The 12,315-nt window shown below is 39.3% G+C and overlaps 1 long non-coding RNA gene across 1 annotated transcript in view; it reads right to left on the bottom strand.

Moving 5' to 3' along the window:
* Positions 1–11,033, bottom strand: part of LOC148214198 (uncharacterized) — a 134,877-nt gene extending 123,844 nt beyond the window's left edge. The window contains exon 1 of the long non-coding RNA XR_015798594.1: positions 10,452–11,033. This is a non-coding gene — a long non-coding RNA (uncharacterized LOC148214198). The remainder of the gene's footprint in view (positions 1–10,451) is intronic.
* Between the last annotated feature and the right edge of the window lie 1,282 nt (positions 11,034–12,315).

Here is a 12,315-nt window from a genome sequence, read left to right as displayed (position 1 = left end):
GATAGCAGCTTGGTAGTTCCTGCAAGGATGTGATTGGCTGATGACTTCCCAGTGGGTACCAATGAGAAAGCGGGACAGCAGCAAAGCTTATCCAGTGACTTTGCTTAATAAGCTCTGCACACCCTAAATCAGGACATCACCATGGCAACAAACAGCCGGTTAGAGGAAGGATAGGAACTGAAATTGGGAATAGCACATTTGAGACTATAGTAGGGACTTAAGGATGGCTGGAGAGTTTTTAATACAGGAATGGACAAATGGGAGGGAAGGAAGGAAGGAAGGAAGGAAGGAAGGAAGGAAGGAAGGAAGGAAGGAAGGAAGGAAGGAAGGAAGGAAGGAAGGAAGGAAGGAAGGAAGGAAGGAAGGAAGGAAGGAAGGAAGGTCGCCAGAGGACCTTTGTGTCATGGATAGGTGCAAGCAGGGAAATGGTTTCTCAATCATTTTAAAATGACTTTTTATAGTTCAAAAACATGCCAATGTAATAATTTCAGCAAAAACCACAATAAATCTAGTATTAACATTAACATCTTCAACCTCTTTTCTATACCCTTACTGCTGTTAAAAAGCCATTAGTATCCAGTTAAGTGTAAAAAACCAACATCTTAGATACCACTGTTACTGCTAGTGTATATAATGTGGAACAGCAAGTACCAGGAAACTGAAAAAATGTTATTCTAACTGGAAGGCCCCTTCAACTCCTAATACCGTGTGTCTGTGTCTGTGTGAGGTATTCCTGGGAGGGATGGGCAAAGAATCCTAGGAATACATACCAAGGGTATATACTCCCAGCAGGATCACCTAAGGTGTGAAGGTCATCCCAGCTGCCCAACTAAAGCAAGCAGGTACCTGAACTGGGCAGAAGCAATACAGAAAGATATGATTGACAATATAGTGCCTGATGATGGGCCTCTCAGATCAGATGGCATTCAACATGCTATTGAGGAAGAGCTGAGGATCTTTTGGAGTACTAACTGTGTTTATGATGTGATTAGATTAAAAATGTTGTCTGTTGACATTGCCATGCAGTAAAAGAAAATCTGAAGCTGCAAAGATTACAGTGGGAACATGCAACATAAAAAGTATGAACATGGGAAAGCTCAGCACAATGTAATATGAAATGAATCGAGGATACATTGACATCTTAGGCATCAGGGAATTGAAATGGACTGGAATTGGACATTTTTAGTCAGAAGATCATACTGTTTGTTACTCAAGACATAAAAACAAGGCAGGAATGGTATTCTTTTCATAGTCTGGAAGGATAGAGTAAAGACATACCTGCAGACTTACAGACAATGCAGTCAATGACTGAATAATATTAATTAGACTTTGTGAACAACCCCTTACAGGTAGTCCTCGCTAAGCGACTACAATTGGGATTGGCAACTCTGTTGCTAAGCAAAAAATCACATGACTGCAGTGGGTTTACAATTTCACTTCCATTGCAGTCAAGCGAATCACCATGGTTCATTAGGCAAGATATCACATAACCCCAACTTCCGATTTTACTGCCAATTTCTCCATTCACTCTGCTTGTTGGAAGCAAGTTGTGAAGTGTGCAAATGGCAATCATATGATGGTGGGATGCTGCAATGGTCATAAATGCGAGGACTGGTCATAAAGTTACTTTTTCAATGCTGTTGTAATTTCAAACAGTTGCTAAACAGGGCAGTCATTAAGTGAGGTCTACTTATAATATCACAATTATTCAAGTTTACACTTTCACCACTGATAATGTGATGGAATGTATCTATGAAGTGGGATGTGGTGTAATGGAATGCAGTAGAGATCCAGGTTCTCAGGAAGGAGGGAGCACATTCCAGGAGGGAAAGCGGGGAGACCAGACGCAACATAGTCCAGAGCAGGAGTGTGGGAAGAAGAAGAGACTAAAGATAGCCACCCCCTAGAATCTCCCAGGATATATCCATTAGGTTAGCATAGTACAGATTTAGTCTGGCAATATTCTGGCTATATGGTGTAAGCAATAAAGAACTAATTGGATGGTTGGATGCTGAATTGTTTCCCTCTACTCTTGGGCTGGGTCTGACAGATGCAGAAGAAGTGGAGGTTGATGAGTTTTATGGTCAAGTTCAGTCGGAAATTGACAGAAGATAGAGACAAGGTATGTTGGTTGTGATTGGAGAATAGAATGCCAAAGTTGGAAATACTGTAGTAAAACCTATAGCCTAGGATACAGAAATGAAGCAGAAGAATGATTTATCACTTTCTGCTAATTTAATGATTTCTTCATTACTAACAGAGTCTTCAAACAACCCAAATGATGCCTATATACATGGACATTTCTATGGAGCACATAGAAATCAAACTGACTATATTATTGGTACAAGGCAATGGAACAGCTCAGTTATAACAGCAAAGATGTTATAAGACCTGACTGTGGAACAGATCACAAACTGTTCATGTGCAAGTTTCAAGTCAATCTAAAGTGAAGAAAGAAACCAACCAGTTTCCATAGTATGATCTCAAACATATACTTGCCATTTTCAAGGAAAACATCAAGAATCACTCTAAAGTCCTGAACCTCATTGATAGGAAACCAGAAGAATTATGGAATGAAATCAAAGAAGTTGTTAAGAATGAATGTAAAAAGAGACTGTCAAAGGTCAAGAAACAGAAGAAACCAAACTGGATGTTAGATTGATAGTAGAAATTCCCAAGAAAACAAAGCCAAGAAATACAAAGACTACCAAAAGAAGTCAATATGTATTTTCTTGATTATAGAAAGGCTTTTGTCATTGATCATGTCAAGCTGCGGAACGTGCTTAAGAAAATCTCAGATCATCTCACTGTCCTCTTATGAAATCTATACACCAGACAGGAAGCCACAGTCCAAATGGAACATGATAAAACTGACTAGCTCCAGGTAGGCAAAGAAATATGACAAGGTTATCGTGGGAGAAGATGAGCACGGTTTGAAAATTTGAGAAAGAAACTTCAATAACCTGTACTATACTGATGACACTACTCTGATAGTTGAAAATACAAATGATTTGCAAGCTCTAGTAATGAAAGTCATGGAGCACAGTGACGAAATGGGACTATGATTAAGTAAAAAGACTAACCTAATGACACCAAGTACAGCAACCAGTCTTAGACATGACAGTGAAGATACCGATGTGGTGGATAGCGTCTACCTTTTAGAACTGAGTATCAACAGTAAAGGAACCAGCACTCAAGAAATATGCCACACATTAGCACTTGGCAGGGTAGCAATGAAGGCTTTGGAAAAGATATTCAGATACTATGACGTATCTATACCTACAAAAGATCAGAACTGTGCAATGATTTTCATTGTAACACTATGAAAGCTGGGCTTTGAAGAAGCAGAATAGAAAGAACATTGATGCTTTTGAACTTTGGTATTGGAAAAAGACTCTTGGTAATACTGTACCATGTACCCTTCCTATCTTTATGTCAGGAAAAGGATCATTTCTAGATTTCTACAAGTCAGACACTATTAAAGACCCAAGAACAAACTCAATGAATGTGAAGGACTCTGTGGTCCCCTTACAAATGTATAAAAAACAAGGGGAATAATGTAATTGTGTAATACTTCAATATCTGTATTTACATGAATTGAATATTTTGAAATAATTGCTACAATTTTGATAGAAATATCATCCTTCCATAGTGGTAAAGCCTGTGACCATATGATCTCAAAGTATTCAGTCTTCTTTGCAAGTGCTAGCTGCTGATGTGCAATTTCTTCCTTATCGTTTCTTCCTCTTTATACTAAACATGAACGGCATAATCTCAATAGATGGTATGCTGCCTTCAAATTTATAATTGTCATCTGCAAAATGGGACATATGGCACCTCATTGGGGGGAAACCACAACACCATACTGGTGCTATGAAGGCACCAGGGAAATTTTCCTGTCAGCCATTAGGGAGAAAATGAATGGGTGAAATATGAAATAGGTGAAATATGAAAATGGGGAAGGAGGCTTAAAGGCAGAACACCAGAAAGAGGTAAGACTTAGCAGTTTCCTGCACCTTTGTACACACAACTGGTATTTCATAACTGTGAAATGACTAAAGGTTATCCATGAGTGTTTTTCTAAAAATATGACTATCCCAAAAAATGCAAATTAAGAAAAGCTAACAAAATATCTTGTGCATTTTATGGGCACACAAACTAGGAATGAAACAGACAGCGAATGTTCCTATCTATTTAGTACTGTAAAGCCTACATTAAAGTCTTATTCTGTTGTGTTGATGTTGTGTATTTGCTCAGTCTTGTGATGCGCAATTTCCAAACTTGTTCAGCTGGCATATTCATTTTTCAGTATTTTTCCCCTCTGCAAGCCCTACTTTTAGTATTACAGTGGTACCTCGGGTTACGAACGCCTCTGATTACGAACTTTTCGGGTTGCGACCGGCTCCGGCTGCGAAAATTTACCTCGGTTTGCGAACTCCGCCTCAGGGTACGAACCAGATCCGCGGCCATTTTCCCCCCATGCCACGTGGTCCGCGGCCATTTTTCCGCCCGTGCCACGTGGTCCGCGGCCATTTTTCTGCCCGTGCCACGTGGTCCGCAGCCATTTTTCCGCCCGTGCCACGCGGTCTGCGGCCATTTTTCCGCCCTTGACGCGTGGTCCGGGGACGCTGGAACGGATTAACGGTAATTACATTGAACCTTATGGGAAAATTTGCTTCGGGTTGCGAACAAATCGGGTTGCGACCAGAGTCACGGAACAGATTAAATTCGTAACCCGAGGTACCACTGTACTAATGAATGCTGTTCTCTGCAGCATTACTGAACACTGTGTAGTCCAACTTAGTGACATTGCAAGTTATGGATTGAGGCTGTTGTAAAGCTGTAGGACCCGTTGGTAAAATTTATCCAGTTCTACATTTGCCTTGACCTAACCAAGAGAGACTAGCAAATTCATGGTTCCCCTTTTTTCTTCAGGCTAATTTTCACCTGACACCCAGACACACAACCATAAGTAATCATCATAAGTGCATGACCTCTTGCTTCTCTTGCAACTGCAGTACTATAAGTAGTTTATGGCATTTATTTGTGCTATAAACTAATAAAACATGTATGCCTTTCCAAGTTTGCCTACTTCTCCTGCAATGCTATGCCTTACTGTATGATACTTGATCTTGTTATAAATACAACAGATACTCTGCTTTAGTTACTAATATGTACTCACTGCATGAAATTAAAAAAAAAAAAAAGAACTGGCAGAGCAGTTTCAGTAACAAAAGGGTTTCCAGCATAGATTTGGCCGTTACTTAATGAGGCATTTGTGGTCTAGAATAAATCAGGCTCCATCTTGCTGTATCACCCATCTGCTCCCAACTTAAACTGGGACTTTAAAGGCTGACTTTCATCCTTCTTGCATTTATTCTCTTTCAAAAATAAAACAACAGCTCTCTGTGTAATTCAATCTACCAACTCCAGGAAGTAACTTTCCCCTGTAGTATGATTGCACATTGTTAAATATTCTATCAGAAGCAAAATACAATTTTCTAACATAATATCTACTTTATACTAAGCAATCACAGCTATGTATATAAATATATGACCTGAAGCAGAATACATATGAGCACATATAAGATGAAATGAGAGAAAATATCCATATACGCCATGGTCTCAAGAGAAATATGTTAACTCTTCTCTCTAGGACCCAGTTACACAAGTCTTCTGATCCGGGAATGCTGACCATTCAGACAGCTGTTTATGCATTCCATTTAGCCAATTCTGATTATTTTTCTGCTTTGATTGTGGGCCAGAATGTTGACCTAGGACAAGTATTCAAAGCAAATTTCTGTTGCCAAATATTTCTTCAACTGATGTCTCATTAAAGAGCAACAGCAGCTCTCCCCGCTTGGCACACATTAAGAAACTGCTTTTGATGCACTAAAGCATAAGCACAAACCCAAAAAGGGCTTTTTGCGCAAATATGAGTTCATTCCAACAGAGTTTGTTACTTGCTTTCATTTTTTTTTCCTTTGAGAAGTTCCTGTTCTTTTGTTGGATGGATGCTACTGCTCTCCCTATGAAGGCACTGGAATATTTTGTCCCAGCAATTTAACAATCTTCGATTAAGCAGAAGCTTTATAAAAATACTATTGAAAGCTATTCAGCTAAATCTGCAACCCTTGTGATGTTCAGTTGATTACTGATCGATTTGAATGCCAAGCAAACTGTGGGAAGTACCCACCACTATTGTAATATTACATCTGAACTAATCAGTACCAAATGGGGAGACTTACTGCTAGCTGGTCAACTACTGCAAAGAATTGTTGAGGAAGGTTGTAAGGTATGAAAAGGTGATTGAGCCTTGTCTCTAATAACAAAAATCATAGCTACAGAATGAATTTGCAATGGAGAGTTGCATGTGGAGTTCTCCCGCATCTCCCCTTCACTACACTTATCATGGTAAATTACTGTGTATTTATTGATTGATTTGATTTATATTGCCACCTAACTTACAGAGCACCTCTGGCAACTTACAATTAGTCAGAAGCATGAAAACAAAGGAACTAAAAACAAAATACAATAAATGCCAAGACCAAAAGACAAAATAACTAATGCCAACCCATAGAAAAATCTATTCAACAGCTTTCCATCTAGGTGGGGTCATCCCATGCTCCGGCCAGGCTGGGGAAGAAACAGGTTTTCAGGGCCACCAGGAATGGAGCCATCTGAATCTTGGGTGGAATGTTGTTCCAGACAACAGGCACTGTGACAGAGAAGGCACACACCTCTTGGGTCCCGCCAGTGGACAGAGTTTTGTACGAAGCATGCCCACCCTACCAGATCTCATGGAGCACAGATAATCGGAAAAAGACAGTCCTGCAAATAACTCAGCCCTGTGCCGTGAAAAGCTTTATAAATGATAAATGGCACTCTGCATTGCACCCAGAAGGTTCTAGGGACCCAGTGCAGCTTGCAATTTAACAGTGTTACATGGGCGCACTGAGATGCCTCCATAACTACTTGTGCCAATGCATGCTGGACCAATTGCAGCATCTGTGTAGTTTTTAAGGGCAACATTGCAATGGTTTACATGGGAGGTGACCAAGGCATGAGTGACCATAACCAAAGCCCCCAATCCATGAACTGGAACACAAGATGAATGTATGTAAAGGGCCTAATATAATTATATTATTTAATAATATCAATAATCATATAATACTATAATATATATTATATAATACACATTATGGTATAATATAATAGTAATACAATATATACTTCACTGCTCCACATGAAGTGAATGTCAGCTATAATCACAACTATGATTTCCATCCTAAGAACAAGAAAGTCACTTCTGAATTATGCAAGCAGTACTGAGAAGAGGAACATATACTGGGATACTACATGCATTAATTTCTCCTCTATGCAATTATTATATAGTGTCATCCAGATGTTTTGAACTTAATTCCACAATCTCTGGTCTTGGATCATGCTAGCAGTTAGGGTTATGGGAATGAAGTTCAAAATATCTGGAGGTTAACAGATTACCTAACTCTGATATAGTGTATACCAATATACCCAGGAATAACCTATCCATTCTGTCATACTACAGAATATACGCTAGAAAGCCATCAGAAAGAATTCTGTTGTGATCTGAACATGGGACCTATATAATCATGCCATACATCTGCACAATAAATGCCACACAATTTTAAATTCCATACTCATATACTTGAATTTCCATCTAGGTAGAGAGATGTGGAAAGAAGAACAATTTATCAGCATAAAGGTTACACTTTTTGACTTGGAAAAAGCAGCTTCACTGATATCCAAGTAGAAATAGACAGGAAGTAGACTGTTAGCTTTCCTGCAGCGAGTGAAGTTTAAAATTCAATAATCATACTTGAAGTAAAAAGTACAGACATCTGCTGTTAATTGACAGAGGAGAGTTTTGTTAGCTATATGAAGACTTAGCATGTGGCTCATAGATTAAGAATTATGGCGTTTTAAAGCACTCCCTGCTGGAAGCAGTGAACTTTTGAGCTATTTAGCACTTTTTTTTTTTTTAGTATAGTGAAGGAAATATGGAATATTCTGAAAGATACACCTAGAGGAAAAAAAAAAAAAAGAGAACATATTTGTCGGAAATAAGGTTAAATTAAAGTTTACTTAAAACAAAAAGCAGAAAGGTTGCTTAATTTAAAATGTAACATGTCTTTATTTCACTCATCTTTAACATGTTAATATCTGCTTGAGAACATTGATTCCTCTCTGTTGCCTTGAACAAAGATATATGAAAAATAATCCTAAGTAATTTCTTAAACTTTAATTTGTCCAAGAAAAGTTTGTTTGTGATTTTTATCATATGGAGCCAGTAGCATCCATAGGAGATGTCAAAAATGCAAAAAGGCAGATGCTGTATTGCAATGCAAGTCCCACCCTTTCTGTATGTATGTACTAGAGCTTCCATTCAGTGAAATACTCCAGCTTGTGCAATATCTCTATCCTGTGCACGTTTCCCACCAATCTATCCATACAGTACCATTTTTCTATACATCAACAACCTGAGAATCTGCAGAGAAGCCCTGCTACTCTGTGCATACAGCTACCATGCCTTAAAGGCATTTACACATAATATGAATTAAATGGGCATTTACATGTTACCAACATCTATTTTTATATATTTCTAAAACAATCGCATCTAAACCAGAGGCGAACAGTCTGACAATCCTAGTGTTGTATGTTGGTCCTGAAAACCTGGGATATAACCTCCAAAGATTTCTTTCTAAAAGTTGCTTACCAAATTATAATGTTTTACATATCAAAGTGAGAAATTGTTACATCCATAAAGGCAGAACTGCCATCCAAGGTAAACAAAACCAAATCATGTTTCATGCCCAAACATTAAGTGCTGGTGGGCAAGGCACTCCCAATCATTCGCCTTAATGTGTGGTGGCAATGGGCCAACATGGGCCAAACTAGTCATTTTAAGCATCTGTCTATCTAACAGAGCAATGGCACGTAGGTGTTCCATGCATAATATCTGTCAGACAGGCTATTTCTGAACACAGGCCTAGCACTCTTTTGAAAGAGCACTTAAACCAGTATCCAAAAATGGCCTCAATGACAGGACACAGGTGCAGAGAACAATGAACAAGTCTCATATTGACTATTTCTGCAACAGAACAGCAGTTTCCAGCAGCACCTGGAAACAACTCATGAAGTAGACAAAATGACATGGGGGTCCCCCAAAAAGTAAACAAAAAAACAAAAAAAAACTCCTTGAAAGCATGTTCATATGGAACACTCCTGCAGTTGAAGCCAAAATTGTCACAGAGGGCAGTTCCCAGTGACCAAGGTGAGAGGTGGATCTGGAGTAGTTTAAAATGGCCATGAGAAACTGGACAGGTCCTAATATCTGACTACATCACCAGCCATACTACTGATACAGAGGGCTAAATTGTGTACAGTACATGAGAAAAAACCACATTGGGAGAAGAGGGAAAACACTATTTTAAAACTGAAACAGCTAAAGACAACTTTAAGATGGCTTAATTGTGGACAAGTGATGAGATGAAGACAACATTATGAAGAGATATCATGAAAAACAGCTACAGCAGATGTTCATACTGTTGTTAATAAGATGTCAGGATAAGCCCAATGAATCATCTTTGATCTTATTGGTCACTATTAAATTCACCAATGGGAAACTACTTCAATGGAGATGGGTACTTTGCCAAATTAAAAAAATAAACAAACAGCTGTAGGACTGAGCTAAAATAATCTCTCCCAGGATTAGATATCTCATGTTCAACTCCATCCTGCCTCCTACAAAAGACTGCATATCATCAATTTGCAGTTCATTATAACATCTCAGCTCGTGGTCAGGACTCTGAAGACATTTCAAAGGAAGTTAACTACTAAGCCTTCTATTAACAATGAACTTTTCTTTATGCATAGTTCAAAAAAATGACAGATTTGAAAATACTAATACAGTACTTTTCAGAAAAGCAAAAGCCAAAACAGTCTCACAATCCCATTAAAAACACTGTTTCCATTTTTAGCGTGTCTAGCTGGTGCTTATGGGTGTGCAAATTATTATCCTGCATATAAAGTGAATAGGTTTGGGTTGAAAAATTGACCAAGGATGAGCATTCTGTCCCCATCCCTGGCCTGAATTATCAAGTGATCCGCAAACAACATATTCAGAGAGAATATATGTACTGCTTTCAAGCTGCATAGACTAAAAATTGCCTCAAGAACACATACCTTTAGTAGCAAATATTACCTTCTAATGGGGAAATTTCTTGGGAAAGCATTTTTCTTTTTTAAGGGGATGATGCACAGATAATAGGAGCAATGCTTGAAAAACCCTATGAGCTGAAGTATTTTAGACTTAACCAATGAGAAAGCACAGCTCTGCTCTAAATGCTACAGGAAATGCTGCTATAGCTATCATATTAAACTCTTACATAAAAATGTTTCAACAAACTTACCCCATGGTAGCTCGAAGGTATCTTGTTGGATGGTGCTGGGCCTACAAGCCATAATCCTCACCAGATCCTGATAATCCACAAAAGTGCCTGGGAAATCCCCCCATTCCTTGGCATGTTCATTGAAGCCCTTTAGACAGCCTTGGGAATTCTTCTCATCACCTTATTATAGGACTCACACACTACCTCTCCATTGTTAACTATGAGCTAGTCTCCAGGACAAAAAGCCAGGTCTTCCTTATGGTCTTTCTTATGCTCATAGTGAGCCCAATATAACAGCCCATTTGCTAAGGCCATGACCACAGAATTAGGAGGCTCCCAAATTATATGTTACACTTGCCAGCCTTGTATATTATCACTGACACAGACTTGGAGAGACAAAGATAAAAAGAAGCTGCAATGTAATATTCAACTTGCAAGCCAAAAAGAAAAGAAAAACCTTTCAAGCCTTTTTTAGCTTCTCCTAATTTCAACGTCTGATGACATTGTTTTTCTTTGGCACATGCACCATGTATCCTTTTCCAAAGGCTGTCAATCTGTAGACCTCTTTGCAAGACCTCAGTTAGTAGTTCATCAGCAAACAGTGTTCCAAAGAAGAAAGAAGTCTCTCTGTCCAGTCAGCAGATGATGATTCAGTGCCTAAAAATTAAATGAGCTCAGGGTTAGAGCCAGCCTTGCATTTTTAATGGTGGTTTCTAAACCCATTAGGAAATGAATACACATTTCAGAGAATGCTGCAAGAACCAGCAGAATAAACCTGAAGGGCAAAACTGTCCAGGGGTTTTGTTTTTGGTCAATTAACAATTCACCTGGTGAATGTTTTAACCCTGGAGACCATACTTACCCTGACAAAAGGCATACAATTACAAGAGTGCCAGAAAACAAACATCTCCAGAAAAGATTAAGACATTCTAAGAGTAACTAAGTCTTTCACAGGACTCCAGTCTGTATCTCTACAGGTTTATTGCATGTAATCCAAAAAGTGGCTGACAGTGAATGTGCTTATATGGTAAAAACACCTGTATTTTAAAGATGATGGTGATGATAACAACAACAATAAAAAATAAAAATAAATAAGGTGAACCGTTAAAGAGCAGGAATGCTATTGGCTGGAAAGAAAACACGGAAATTCTGAAAAAGTTGAGGAAATGTGGCTGAAGCACCACGTAAATTCAAGCACAGGCTAGTGTTAGGGTGAGTCCAAAAAAAATCCCCCTCCACCGTTCTTCGGACACTGCCTCCCCCAGCCAGCTTTCAAGGAATCTCACAGCGCAAGTTGCGTGAGAAAAGGAAGCCTTTAGAAATCACACTCAACTGTCTCCGCTCTACCGGGCCAAAGGCTCCCGTTACCAGAGCCCCTCCGCCTCGTGTCACCTGTCACATTTTGATCGCGCTGCTGCAACCTGAGGGAAACGAGGGCGCAAAGATTCTCCGTGCTTCTGAAAGCGCTGGCGCTGCTGCGTCCCGTTTGCAATCCTTGTAAAGACAGTGGGAGGGGGTGGGGGGTGCGAGAAGTTGCTAGCTAAGCTCTTACGCTCCTCTTTCATGCCAGCAACTCCGAGGCGCTTAACTTAGTCGTTCGTTCCTTTGCCTAAAAGGAACCACATTATCCATCCACGCCATTGTACAGGATTTGTTTGGTGATGTCAGCAGAGCCGCCGGCTGCCCGAAATATATTGGCAAGATCTATGGTGAGAGAAGCAAGGCGGGAAAAGCAGGCGTGAGAATAAGGTTAAGGAGACGAAGAGATTGGAAGCAGCTGTGTGATTTTTAAACGTAAATAAAGGAAAGGTGAGAGGAGACGCAGAAAGCATTAATTAAAGTTTTTTTTTTTAATTCACTATACAAGCTTGCCCTAGGGTTTCTC

This window comes from Python bivittatus, unplaced genomic scaffold (assembly GCF_059951505.1).
Source record: "Python bivittatus isolate LINGU-HERP-01145 unplaced genomic scaffold, Pbiv_v1 ctg000700_np1212, whole genome shotgun sequence".
NCBI lineage: Eukaryota > Metazoa > Chordata > Lepidosauria > Squamata > Pythonidae > Python > Python bivittatus.
The sequence above is the reverse complement of the archived record's forward strand: the minus strand, read 5'-3'. Positions and strand labels throughout refer to the sequence as shown.